Genomic DNA, 15,982 nt, shown 5'->3' on the forward strand with positions numbered 1-15,982 from the left:
ATGTTAAGTTAATAATATTCCTATTAAAACTGTTCAACTACTATATTAATATTAGGGCATTGCGACCTCGTTCATTCTGCCGCACGTGCAAGTTCTTGTCTTCAGCACTTTTCGATAGGGCTGTGCACTGCATACGTAACACGTACTACATATATTACACATCCCAACGGTGGGACGACGTCATGACCTAGGTTAATAAATAATAATAAATAATGTTGAACATGTAGGTCATTGTTAATGAATATATATACCAAATATTATTATCCTAGTAACAGTACATATATGTATGTAATGTATACTTATAGATATTTATTAACAACGTGGAAACTATTTAAATTAAATTGTAAGCCTTATCAAAAAGCTGTATTGTTTTAGTCTTTGTTGAAAGTATAAAATATAAGAAATCTAGAAAGTGATAAGAATACACCTGAATCGCTATATAGTCGTCGGCTACGAAGCGATTGGATCTTATCGAATCCATAAGCCGCCGATTTTAAGATATCATCGACTATCGATTGGTTTGGAATGGCCTCGCATCGTCGGTACGGAGTGTTTAGGAACCGGGGGATTATGTAAGCTGAAGAAGTCGGAGCAAAATTTTATTACCTATGGTTTCTCTCTATTACGTCATAAAACCTGCTGGAGGTAAAACTAAACTGGAAACTGGGAAATGATGATTAATGATTTATACCTTTATTAATAAAAGCTTGTTTAATACCACTTTACCTACTAATATAGGTAAAATGGTATCTTTGTTGATAGAAGTAGATATAAGTAAGAGGTATAGGTAGATTATTTCAGTTAGAATAAGATACTTTCCCATCCCATAGGTTATTATCAGCAAACATTTTCATAAGGTCCATATGAAACTGCTGAATTCGCAGGGTAGGAAGATATTTTTTATATACCTAATTGGAAAACTGAAGAATGTAACGGTAATATCTTATCTGTGCTTATATCCGAATTACAGATCAATTGGAATCTATATTATCATATCACTAAGATGTCATGACTTAACATTAAACTTCACATAACTTAACATCAACCTTTTAAAGCCGGTTATATAAAGTTACATTTAGATGAAAATCAAAAGTCAATTTACGTCGTTTACTCGCCAAACCGTAGTCGTGAGGTTTTATTCTTTTGTACGAGCTAAATATTGGCAATACAAAAAAGCATTACCTACGTGCAGAAATAAAATCTTATTTACAGTAAACGGGTAGGTACTTAACCGTTATTTTTATATAAAATGCCGTTAACAAAGTCAGCGGACCATTTGTGATCGATACAATGCGGCCCATTCCCGCATGTGGTCGTCGGTCTAGCTGTTTTATCGTGACGTCAACCGTAAACACGCAAACTTGATCATCCGGAGTGAGAGCATCTCAGTTTGATGCCATCATAAAACCAATAACAGAGTCAACATTGTTGCACTTAGAGCAACGTTGTTATCGTCTTTGTTGTACCAGTAGGTACGAGTATACCAGTAACGTATTTGTGTAACCAATTATTGTTAAGTCAATACGCGATCCGTTGATTTAATTTCGAAATATATTTTTTGTGAGTTTAATTAATAATTAATTTCTATTTATCAAAAGTACCAGCTTAAATGTAAATAAAAGCTTTAATTAATATTTAAATATAATTTGGAAAGCCATTTTATAATTTGGTTTAGTATTTACATTTGCTGAAGTCGGCCTTATAATCACTAAACCTCGGTGTCGGTGGTCTACTGATTTAGCACACCGCCTTACTCCTAATGGTCGCGGGTTCGGTCCTCGTAAAATGCAACCTTTTTATTCATGATAGTTTGTGATGGTCTTGGTATTTTCTACGTATATTATGCATGTATTAAAAATATATTTTTATCAGTTATCTAGTACCAATCTGTGCTTATCTTGGCAATAGATGGTATTGTGTGACTTATATTGATATATTATAAAGAACATGAACCAAAAGAAAAATAATCGAAATATACAAACGTTGGTGTAGTAAAGTAAAACATGTTACCATTTCAATTATGGAACTAAATTTGTGCAGATATTGGACCTAAACCGACAACCATCAAGAGGAAGCCTCAACATAAACACATTGTGTGTACTTAATTGCCGTAGTCCGTTGAATGGGTATGATGGGCCAAATTCTCGAGTACAACCTGATCGATTATGAGGTATAATCACTTGTATTGAATTACACGAACATTTCCTTATTCTATTACGTTTATTAATATCTTTTGTGTGGTTGTATTTATATACATATACAAAACTATATTATATTAATACTTGGTATTAAGAAATTAAACGGGAACAGTAATAATATACCCGTAGTATATTATTATTGTTCCCGTTTAATTTCTTAATGGAGCTACCGAAGTTGCTTTTAATTCGGTACTTATTAAATGTATTGCTACGTTTCTTAAAAACATGTTAAGGTGGGACCATTTGTATTTTCGTATAATTGCGATTTAAATTTAATCAAGAAAATTATTTGCTTTGTTGTGTTTTTATAAAAGGAGATTTTTTATTCTATTGGGAATGGATCCGAAAAGGCAAACAAGCTGACGGAACAGTAATTATAAAAGGAATTTGGATTCCAATAATAATATAAATGCTTAGCTAATAGATAAGCTTCGTCATTTCGAAGTTGTATTTATATAAATAAAATATACGAAGGTCTAATTTACTAAATATACAACTTAGTTTACGTACTTCCGTGGATGATTATAGAAAGTATTTTTTATACTATTGGGAACGACACACACGCTGGTAACATTATAATTATAAAACGTATTTGGATTAACCAAATTATAAACTTCATGTTTGTGTATATAAATAGAGAAAATGAAAATAGAGAAGTTATAAATTTAGTAAATATATAATTATGTTTAAGTAGGTACATATAATACTCTTTGTTCAGTGTACTTAGACTGAATAAATAATTGGACACAGATTAGCTGCTACCTTAATTTAATTCTACTTAGTTTGGTGTATTACAAATCCTATTACAGGTAGCAACATTTTACATTTCGGTTTAATTTTCATCTCGCTCTGACTGGTTTTCAATGCAAATCCAGACTAGTTCAAAAGTTTGTAATGGACTCTACTAGTTAATTTGTACTCTGTCGCCTCATTCGTATTCATTTCATAGTGTCGGTTTAAATTAAATGACTGCATTAGTATGAAGTGTAGATATTTATATAAATATTCTGTGGTACGTATATAATACGAGTTCATTTACTTATTATTACAACTCCTGAAATTCAGATTTTGTTTTACATTTTTTAGATATTATTCTTATGTTTATGTCCGTGCTCATAATAGATAATAAACAAAAAAACAACGAAAAATAACATCATATGTTAATAAAAAATATGATATTGGTATTCAATTATTCCATTTTTTTTTATTTTACTAAAGATTATTCACAATATTGAAATTTTGACATTTTATGGCCGATCTACCATATTAATTTCTTCTAGTCAACCTGAGTTGAGAATTTATTTAACATATTATATTTAAAATATTTCATTAGTATTTGTTGCTGTAATCCTGGACATGAAATTATTTTATAAAAAATAATATCATGTTTACTATCAATTAGCTAACCCTGAATGTGAGGATATATATGATATCTCTATGTATATGTTCTTTCTTCTTCTGAAATAATAATGTTTTGAAAAACCTTCCCCTCAATTCAAATGTACATTTAGACTTATTAAAAAGTTTGTAATAATGTGCACTGTAACTTCGTTGATGTCATAATTTAGATTCCAATTGCATAAGTTCCAAGACTGCATTTGCAAGTAATCTCCAGCGTGCTCACACTTAGCATTTTTCATCATAGAGGGGACATTTATCATACTGAATAGTTTTTCCAGTCTGCGCTATTACCAATCTGACTGTAAATATAAACTATTATTTCTGTACGATACCACGTACCTATGAATTTTATGATAATCCATATACACTAATTGGGAAATAAATGCTATGCTAATTATACACATATAATTTTATTATAGAGAAACATATGTATGTATTTATCATATGCCGCAATATAGGCAACAAATTTATATATAAAATTTAGATTAATATTTTAAAATGCGCTTACTATATATGACGAATATCACCAGAGAGATTTAATATTTTATAGAATATATACGTTAGTAGTATTAAGAATTAAAATAGAAGAGCGAAGAAGAAAATTGACCCGGAGCTGATAATTTCTGCTCTGATATTCGGTTACCTGTTATTATTTTAAGCAATCCTTTGTAATACAAGAACCAACCGCATCAAAGCGATGTTTTATTCAATTTCCTATGACTCAAATGATGAGATTAAAGGAAAAGTGATATTTAGCCCAAAGAACTCAGAAACATTTCAGTATTCAAAATGCGGAGCAACGCGGCGATCTTTCAATTTCGTCCGACTGACGGTAATACGTGGGTGGCCTCAGTCCAATTGCAAAGGGATGCTATGAAATGGAGGGCCAATGAAATTTATTCACCATAGCGTCCCTTTTAATAAAATTTCTCTTTGAAAAGGGGAAACAGAAAGTATTCACAGTTAAGTTTTCATTTCAATAAGGATTTTAACATATGCGTGAATATTACTCATGGGTTTGTCTATATAAGATATAGGATGAATGTGGTGTACTGTACATTAATTATTTAGTTATTATTATTATTATATATATTAACTTACCGCAATGCTCAAATGTATCTAAATGATACATGAATTATTATTTACCAATAACGATTGCCATCTTATTTAGTTTACGTTACGTAGCTCCTGTAAAAAATATAAAAAAAGATTACGAAGTACAATTTTACATTAAAAATAAAGTATCATTTAAAATAGACTACTATTCAAAGCCTTGAAGTTTTTTCTTTGATAGCATTTATGCTTATTTTGGTTCAGATATAACTTTTGTTCGAATTCTTTTCTAGTTTCCGAATTGGGGTCAAAATAGTTTTGTTAGGACTTGCCATTTGGAACAGTTTATGCAGAGAAAAGGTTTCTTGTTTGAGAGGTCGACGGGATAGTTTATTAGAGCGTTATAGGTAATGGGTACACTAAGTGAAATAAAACTGAGTGATAGTATAATATTTATTAAAGAAACCTAAAATGTTTCTAAAGAAATTATCTGTAGGGATATACTAGTATTACAAAAAGAGATTGCACAATTTTATCGTACAAGTATACTCGCAAAATATCAATTATTCAAATAAAATAAAAATAATAAATTCGCTGTCAGACGGCTATATTTTTTTGCTACAAGATAATTTGATAAAAACCGAAGGTTTTAATCTCTTCTATATCTGTTAAAACACTCTATATATATAAAAAAGTTACCATATATAGCATATATAGCATAATTTATTACGTAAATAAATAATGCATGTTCTGTTTTATTTCAGTTTATATAAAGTATAGCCAGATACAAATCTTCAAAGACAAGTCTGCAAAAATATTTTCACATTAAAGAATTTCAGAATAAAAGAATAACATCAATTGAAGTTTATTTCTAAGTGTCATCTCGTACCTATGACGTGACGTGATCATGAATTATACATTCCCATTAGACAAAGCGTGGAAATTTGAGAAAAAAATATATTATGTAACCTTTTTATTTTCTATAATTATGAGTTTTTGTTTTATTTTGCTAATGAATTTTATATAAATTTTGTTATACTTCCAGGCATAATATATATTTCAGGTTAGAATAGACTCAATTGATATATTTTTTTTATGATGGTAATGGAATTTTGCGTCCTTCTTCATTAACGATATACGTACGCTGCGGAGGAGCATCATGGGCGGTCAGTCAGCCCATCGTAACTAATTAACCATTGGAATGACTATGAATACTATAACATATGGGAAGTCCCTAACTATTTAACTTAGTTATGTCTTTTTTTTTATTATTTTGTTAATAAAATAATAATACGTTACCATCAAGCATTACTATAAAAACTTTGAACGCGAATAATAAATTGACCCGCTTGAATTCTAATAATTAAGTTACTATGAATATTTTTGAACCAGGCATATAATACATATTATATTATATATGCAATATTATAGTATATTGCATATATCGTACAGTACTAAACTAAGTCATAAAAAACAAACTTTGAAAAATCCAATCGAAATTCAAAGCTGTAATGGCAATAAATATTTTTTTTAGTGTCCCATTATTGCACTAATTGTGCGATATATAAAAATAAGAATGATAATTTCTTAGTTATTACCGCTCTGTGGTTTTAGCATGAGAGTGTAATATACATTCCTGACCTTTAATATAGTATATAATTTACAATTAATATTATGAATGCGAAAGTATGTTTGTATATCAGAAAGTTAATTTCACGACAAGGTGAAAGAATCTTAAAGCAAATTGGTTTGAAAACAAATTGTATCATGAGGACGGAATGGGCTATTTTGTATGTAAAAAAAACAGAAGCAGTCGTGAGTCACTCATTATTACAGTTTTAAGAATCTTAATTAGACAGTGTGTTAGCAAAGGAGGATTTACTTTTTCCAGCCAACCGTGCAATGTGGCATTGTTGACTAGCAGAACTAATATTTGTATTATATCTATAGTCAATGGATGTTATAATTGTACTATTGCGATTAATAACATGTAAACACTGTACTTTGACACAGTAATATGATTGACACATTCTAAAACACATAATTTATATATTACCAATAAATTGTTATTGGATATGGTCTACAGTTGTTTATATATTATTGGTCATGACATTACAAGGACAAGTAAATAATTTGATAGATTGGTATTAATATTATCTCAATACATTCTGTGTTTTGTTTTGAGTGTTAAAGAGGTCTTTCACCTGATGGTGAGTGGTAACAGTTGCCTATTTACACGAATACCACTAAGGATCATGTTATCATGTCATTGTGTCGCCCATTATACCGCTCAGGTACTGTTATTTCGGAGGACCAACTTTATTCTGTAATTTTGCTGCCTTTTCTCGCCTACGATTGAAATATAAACAGTTTACAAAGCCAGATGCTAGGGGAATGAAATAGGTAGTATAGTAGTATAGTAATAGTAGTATATTTTATACTTCAGTACACTGTTATTTCTATTCTACGTAATATACTTTGCAGCTTTTTTGAGACAAAATGTAGACTACCATGAAAAGGTAGCAAATAGTCGGAAAAACTGACATTTAATATTAGTATGTATGGACGATATGAAATACGTTTAATTAAAACAATATTAAATGTTTTCTAGTACCCTGGTAAAAATAAAGTTCACTATGGTAATTTCTTATGTATGGCAACATAATATTCATGATTGAACTAAAAAACTATATGGGACGTGATGCCGTATTTGAAGATGGCATTTCAATATCACTTATGGATATATAATTGTGCTGTAAGTATTTAAATTCAGTCGATATTTTATGTAGTAGTTAAATAAATTTATACTTACTCGATGAAGCTATAAAATTAGTACGGCCCATCAAATTCTGTTCAGTGACATCATAAAATGTTATGGGTTAGAAGCGTGAAATAGAAAATCGCTGGACTGTGCGTATATTGCACCATTGGGTGATATTACGGTCAGATGGCCTCCTGAAGTGGTCATATGATTAGAATCGAACTTCAACATTATAATAATGTCTGATAATGTATATTTTTAGTAAAGCTTGCTTTATATGACATTATAGATGTTATAAAAACACATATTCATGCATATGTCATAAAAACGACTCTTATAATTATTGATTAGTATTTCGTAATAATAACTGTTGTAATAAAAATAAATTAATACACTTTAAATCAATTCAAAGCACTGCGGTCAAACATGACCAATAATTTATAAGATAAGTTCGAGTTAGTTTAGAGTAAAAAAAACGGATATAGGTACTTTCATATTTATAACATTGGATATAATCGTAGTAGACTAATATGTATTGTACGATATTAATAAGGATTAACTACTTACTTTTGTTTACATAAATCTGTTTTGTATGTAAATCTGCGAATAATATTATTCGTTGATGTAAATATATATTAACGTCAAAAGGTCACATTTCATAAAGTCTCGAGGCCCGGCTGAAAAATTTATGTTTATTATCTATTGTGTGATAGGTAGCCAGCAGTAAATTTTATTTAGCGCCCCTTTGTCATTGTCGAGGTGAAGCGTTCGCAGGGCGTGTGAGACAGGGCCGGCTTAATATTCATATTGGGGCGACGGAATTGGCCTGTGCTCAGATTGACTGCCGTCACGTCTGCAATGTATGTATGGTTGAATGTAATTTGATCCTAATTTTGTATCAGTGTTATAAAGATAGTATGTATATGTAAAAAGAATAATTTTCTTAAATAAGTTTCGTTCTATGTATATTTGTATATTGTTTAGTTTTTAGGGCGTTTTGAGGACTTGGTTTTAATTGATATTATTGCATATGATATATGTAATCGATTAAAATGTACCGAAGTCTGGTAATCACAACACTTAACAGTTAGAAGTACAAAATTATATTTTAGTAACTAATATATTTTTATTAATAATATCTTATTATTGCTTAAAATATACAACACCTAAGCTATATAATATTTTCCCCCGCGACAATATAAGTACCAAATGATGGAGTGTATTGCGTGACCGCGGCGTACAACTCGTAAATAATTACATATCTCCACTGGTGACGTAACACGTAATAGAAGTTTATATTTTTCTCTCCCCCGTTTTTCTGAGCACAACCAGACGTCTTAGTACATACAGAACTCGCCTGAGTCGTGAAAGAAAATAATTATGAGACCGTACTTGCCATTGAAATAGAAATAGGTACGGCTCCTTGAAACGAGTAATACGTATTTATAGAGCAAGAATGACGACAAACTTACTTCGAAAAGAAGAATCTTTTTCAATCGTCTGCGTTTATTTTCGCGTGTACGAATTTTAATATTTGTTAAGTTGAAGATTCTTATTGTAATAATTAAATATGATTAAAGTCACTTAATTTGTATGTGATGTAAATCTGGAATAAGATTGTCATCATTATAATTATTCCATGATTGTATTCATTAGGTATAATAGCTAGAATAGTAATTTATAGTAATCAAGTATATTATTATTGCTTATTGGTTTAATTCATTAAGTGAATACTGGGCGGATTAAATAAAAACTGGGATACAGTTACAACATGATTTGAAATGTATTTTATCGAAATATATACGGCACAAAGTGTTTTAACAATCTTCGATATTCAACACGTTAATATTCTAGTGTAAACAAAGGAGACGCTTATGTAATTATACTACAGCGTTGAATTCGATTATGACGTCTAATGGTGATTATATAATTTATATCACAGCGAAATTGAGCGCTGTAGTAGTATGTTAATTACAGAAGAGTTATAATCGTGAATATTTCTTTCATTATAGTAAGCAATAAATATTTATAAGTGATTTTCGAGAAATTTTATATCTTTAAATAATCTCCAAAACATGATAATGGGAATTATATTTAAGTTTAAATAAGTACCTATATTAATAAGTAAACATTGATCTTTTCAGAATACGACTCTCAACCAGAGATACTACTTGCTGTTACAAAAGGTAAGATGAAAGCTCGCAAATCAATCGCTTAATGATCGCTCTCATATATCTGCAATGTATAGCATGGAAGATATAAGAGAAAATCTATAATACTACATTACTGAGGTACATTATGAATGTTATAAAACCAAAATAATGATTGTTTAAATTTTTATCCATTTATTTGTATTCTTGCATATAAAAACTAAAATAGAAATTTATATCGAAATATGATTTAATAAAATTCATAACAATTTTTTTTAAAAGATTTTCAATCAGCGGTTGATAAAATCTGGTACAGAATAGCACGAGGATAGAGATGATCATGTATCTCGTATCGAAGTCCAAGTACTCGTACGGTTGGCATCCCTTATATTAGCTGTTGGCAAAAACTAACCGTAGTACTGACATGTTTTTTAATATATTCGCTGGTTTAACACGCAAGCTATATACTTTTAGTTAATTGTTGCTTATAACCTTCGTGCAATTGGCAGCATAAAGTTGACAAGTTATTGCACTAGGTTGTACGGTACGACAGTATATAGATTACAAACATAAATAAATATATATATATATATACAGAATTATTCGATTTTATATAATAATAGGAGATTCGGTATTGTATTCATGTCATTTATATAGATGTACTTTCACTACAGTAGCGGCTTATCCATTTCAGAGAATACAAATTGTGGACGGTCGGTATTTAAATGTAACGTAAATTTATCCTGGCTCCAATACAGCTTAATGTGTCTCGTGAATATTTATATAATAATTGTATAAAATTTATCAAAACGAATATTTTGGCGTAACTTCATGATTAATGTCTAATAGGAAACACAATTATAATTTTTGAATAATAAGATTAGGTAGGTTTAAAAACACTTTCCCCATTAAGCACAAGCGAAATAAGTGAAAATAATGTTTGAACCGTGTGTTCACTGAATCGATTACGTGAGGGTCTTGAAACTGTGAAAGGATCTAAATTTATTTTTATACTCAACGTAGCTTTTCAAGAAAAGATGTATATTTTTATGAATATTGGCCTTTGCCTTGATTCGCCTATTATCTGAAACAAAGCCAAATAGTTGAATATTTACTAGAATATATCAGATGCCTCTACGTCTACAGATATAGGTGTCTGTACCGAAGGACGTTTACCGATTGTCAATAATCATTATAGCTGTTAATTACGGTTTATTGTCGACATTACTCTCAACTCCGTTGAAATTGGCTTTGCTGTTGGATTTCCATTATTATATTTATTTTAGAGTTTTGAATTTTATACATCTTAATGATGAATTACTTTTTACAAATAGGAAAGTGAATAGTTTTTCATTTAATACATTTCTTTAAAAGGTCTTCATGAACTAAATTTCTTTTTTATGATATTGGAAGCAAACTAGTCAAGATGTTTTTAATTCATTGCCATATCTCACCTTCTACGTCAAACAGCTTTTATGCTCTATTATCTCTGAAATGGATGAGGGAGAGGTACTCGTAGATGAGATTGTACAAAGTCTATCTCAAGTTATATTTCTAAATCAAGAACTATTTAATTTGTTAAAATCAATGTTTTTTTTTTCTATTACTGCTTTCGCCTTCGCTAATGATACATATGTTAGCAGGATACTATTGAAGTATGAAAACATAAGAATGGGGTAAGTAACGTAATTTATACGTTACTTAGTGACATTGAATTGGAATTAAAAACGTGTTTATCAGAGTAGACCGTGTTTATGCCGTTCTACCATGGCCGTCTAAAAGAATTTCGTTCGAAACATATGTGCACTTTTTTATAAGTATGAAGCATAGAAGACTCTATAAACGTACCATTTATTAAATCATTCATGAATATGCAAAATACAAGTGCAAAATAAAATCAAATGGTAGAAATTACTGAACAATATTTCGGCTTTCCGTTTCTGTAAATTAATAAATTGAATATTTTTATACAATTCAATAACCAAATAACCAACACACCATTGTTGACTCGTATAAAATATTCTATTTTACGCATAAACAATTACATTTTGCAACAAACGAAGTTATTTGTGAATTCCTGGGATCCGATTAATGTTTACGTTTAATTTTTAATATACTCTTGGCATATTTAACCTCGGGACTTTGTAGCATGTTTTATTCATGTTAACTGGAGCAACCAGTAATGTTTGTCTTAATCTGGCAGATTCTACGCGAAAAATCGCTGCTATAAAAGAGTCTATTTGAATGAAGTGTTCTTTTCTATTATGTAGCTTGTATAGTCGTATCTTATATTACTAGTCTCACAATACAGCTTGGTCTGAAAAACGAGAGGCTCACTTGTTGCTTTATGGCTTACAGAATATTTCGATTCAACAATATAGCTTTGCGTAATGAAGAATGAGCCAAATAAGAGAGGACTACAGTTTATGTGTGTATGACCACCTTGACATTTTTTATATTATACAGGATTAGTCGTAAAGTCAAGCTAAGCGAAAAGCCAGTTCTAATCAAAAATATTTTTTCTACCAGATTGTATGCTTATTTAATTATTTGTATCAAAAATAAAACAATCGTTTATATAATGTCTTATTTCAAGTCTTCTCTTATTCAAGTCGGTTTAAACTGTTTTAATGTAATAATATTATTGCAAGTACCTGTACATCCCTTCCAAATAGGCATTCTATAGATCAAAAGGAAAAGGTTTTACGCATATTTGAACAATATTATATTATTTTCTTTATGTTTGGGATCAAAAGGCATAAAGGGGCATTTGAAGGATAAGTGTACACTGCATATGTGTGTAGAAACTATGGTATTTTAGTAAATATATTAAATTATTTTATTTTAATAGTATACTTACATTTAGTCGTATATATTATACAAGTCCGCCATTTCGTATATTTCACTAATAAACTAAGTAAATAAACGTAAAAGTTTGTGAGGATATATGAGTTCATCTTTAAAAATGTTCACATTCTTTTAAAATTGTGAAGTCTCATTATACTTGAGCTATAACGTTGTGAAAGCTTGTGTAGAGCAGTGCACAAGCTTCAACAACTTATTTAGGTATTTTTATTTAGCACTATATAAAAATAAATCTCTGTTAGAAATGCTAACGTCGATATTTTTATCATGGAATTTGTTTGTTGAAATTGTTAGGTTTGAGACCAGTTGTTATAATTGTTGGTAGGGACCAATAGAAGTTACCTACATATGTCTACTCTATACTACGTCATTTGCACGTAAAATAAACATAGGGTAATATAGATTGTATCGGATATAAATTGAGTATTCAACGTAATTGCAAAATTAAATTAACGAGCATCCATTAAGGGCTATCGATATCATATCCATTACCGCCGTCCTTTCAACGCCTGTTGTACATTCATGGTCATTTTACTCTGTGGTTCACACATCCGTGTACGTTCACGTTCGGTTGAATAAATCTGCATAAGTGAGTTCTATAACTAATGGCTATATTTGTGTACAGTTATTACAGCTGAATAATCGCCCTCCCTGTAATTATAGCTCATGCAACATGCAAATGAATCAACTTTGTTATGAAGTCTAGAACGAAACTGAATAATTTAGAAACTAGTTTGCAAACTACAAAGACAGTTTGCATTTTATAAGTACTTTACATTTTATATCGAAGATTGAATACAAATTTATACAATTTAATTACTCTACAGTTTAATTTTATTTTTACTTATACTACTGTAGGAATAGTTACATTATTAATTCAGTGCATAAATATATTATCAATTGGGGGACAAATTGACATACACATAGAGTAGTTGTAGATTTAGTAATGAATATTTATAATTTGAAATACGGTAGCTAAGAAATGAAAATCGAATATGCTTATATTATAATAATAATAAGATAACAATTCTGTTATTAGGTTAGTCATATTGTTCAAGTCACTAATTTAGAATTTATAGAGCATTTGTATAATTTGGAATTTAGATATCACTTTGAAAGCATATAAAATTATACTAACAGGTATTTAGTTGGTTTCTGATGAAAGTTCAAAGCAATAAGCAGTGTATTAATGTAAGTTAGGGTAATTAAGTACATTTAGGTGGGCGAGTGGTAAGCTCGTTCAGTCCTTATATAAGCCAGAGGGGAACTTTAGGATAACTATATATTTCGTTAGGTATTTCATTTTGTCTTCTTACATTCGTTTTATGCTTGAAATAAACGGAAAATCTAAAATTTGTTGTTGTCATCTCGTCATGGTCTCGTTAATCTGACAAATATTTCGATGTATTCATAACTTTTCCATTATAATTCTGATAGATATAACTATTGACAAATCATGGATAATATTTTTTATCATATATATATACCTATAATAATATTATATTATTAGTATTATTGATCTCTCACATTCGAGGATTAACAGATTTTTCTTACTATTTAAAAATTTCATATACTATAAATACATATATTGTGTGTATTATTCTAGCACAGGGTTTAATTATCCACCTCGGCTTTATACATGTAACGTATGTGCTATTTGTCATTGTCAGTGTATGTGTATAAGTTTTACAAATGCTCGATATATAGCGAGCCCCTTCCCAATCGTTTGCGTGGATTAGAAGAAAATATTGATTTTGCTTTATACCATTTATCAAAGACAGAGTTTTAATGTTATATAAAAAGTAAAGGTTAAATTATGATTCATATTATTTTCTAGATATCCATTAGTTACACCCTCAGCCTGTCATATGGCACGGGACGACAGCTCACTCCTCTCGCCGTACAGCCTGTGTTTACGTAGCTAGAGCGAACTTGCAATGTTCACCTTACATTGTCTCCACTCGTACACCTGTTGGTTGTTGGTTCTATTTGTCACAGTCACAGCTGCGCATTTATCTTTATTATCCTTTACAGCTCAAGCTTGTATTGTTGATTTAAACTAAATTCGAAATTGATAGATGAGGGAACGGTGTTTTAAAATAATTAAAGGTTCTTTGATACAATTTACTTCAAACTACTGAGAAATAATTATAATTCTTATTAGATTGAAGCTGTTGATGATATATATAATTATATTATTGTAATATAGTATATTAGAATACATTGGCTGTATCATAAGCGTGGAATATAGCATAAGTAACTCACTTATAAATTTAATTGTTAAGGAGTTTTTTAAATATATCAGGTATTTTTAAGTTTAAGCGCTGCAAACAAATAAAATTTAAAAATCTAATCTTTTTCAGTTAATATATTGTTAAAGAATATCAATTAAAAAGTGCATGGTCAACTACATAATGTCATTCAGTCCAAATTTAAAATAATTTAATATAATAATAATGTAAAGAATAAAAACATGTACATATATAAAATATATTCAAAGTTACAAGACTCAGTGAACAATGCGACTTTAGAGTTGGCAATAAGAGCAATTGTAAAAGTTTTATATGAAATCGTAGCGAAGCAAAATATATGCCGTAACCTGAGCAATTCAAGTACGAGGTAAAACTTTACATGTACTGTACTTTATACAAAATAGGTACTGTAGATGTTATATAAAAAGTATCTGTCTAATATATATGTTCGTTGTTGTTCAATATACAAATTTATACATTTATATACGAGCTCGGCATATGACAGCGGTCTGGAGAATATCATGTGGAGAATTTGAAGAACAATAATTTTTAACCGATATAAAAAAGATGGAAGTCTCATATTGAAATTCTGTCGGATTATTTTCCATATACCAAGATTTTTCATTTTATGAAAAATATATATTTTTACCAGTAACTTATAATACATATATCTTAAATACAAAAAAAATATTGTTATATTATTAAGAAATAAATTATACATCAGTTGAGATTTAATTATTTAATGAAACTTGTAAACTTCTACATAAAATGAGTATTTACAACTTTTATATAAAATAATTATTTATTAAAATAATTTCAAACTCATTCTGAGATAGTATAATGATTATAAAATAAGGGTTCAAGGATCTGTACATTTAATATTCTAAAACTACGAGCTTCTTTCAAAGTGAGACCTTTGAATCATTAACGAAATACATCGTCTGTCTAGTACGAGTATAAAGTACATAAAATAGTTGTCTGTTCATTAACTTAAGAAGCTTGACCTCTTAGAAAGTTTTCTCAGCTGTATCTATTCTTGGCAAGTCTTAAATAAAATTAACTAATAGTAAATATATACCTACATTTTGTAAATTTCTACGAATTTTAAAACTACAAAACTTCTTTTTTTTTTTCTTAATTTATAATAGTTATACTCGTAATTGTGTAATATATATTTATTTTTGTATAATAATAATTTTGCGTTATGACTGTTAAGTTGAATGGAGTAGAAAGAAGCACTTGAGATGTCCATATTTCGATCGGTGTATTTGAATCGAAAATGGCAGATGGTCAACCGCCCGA

The 15,982-nt window shown here is 29.5% G+C and overlaps 1 protein-coding gene across 2 annotated transcripts in view; it reads left to right on the forward strand.

The window, feature by feature from the left end:
* Positions 1 to 15,982, forward strand: part of LOC131850695 (leucine-rich repeat neuronal protein 2) — an 80,454-nt gene that overhangs the window by 31,209 nt on the left and 33,263 nt on the right. For both annotated transcript variants that reach the window (XM_059201014.1, XM_059201015.1), the window contains exon 2: positions 9,558 to 9,599. The gene's annotated coding sequence lies outside the window, so the exon portion shown is untranslated. The remainder of the gene's footprint in view (positions 1 to 9,557; positions 9,600 to 15,982) is intronic.

This window comes from Achroia grisella, unplaced genomic scaffold (genome assembly GCF_030625045.1).
Source record: "Achroia grisella isolate CSIRO2021 unplaced genomic scaffold, CSIRO_AGI_Agris_v1 utg779, whole genome shotgun sequence".
Classification (NCBI taxonomy): domain Eukaryota; kingdom Metazoa; phylum Arthropoda; class Insecta; order Lepidoptera; family Pyralidae; genus Achroia; species Achroia grisella.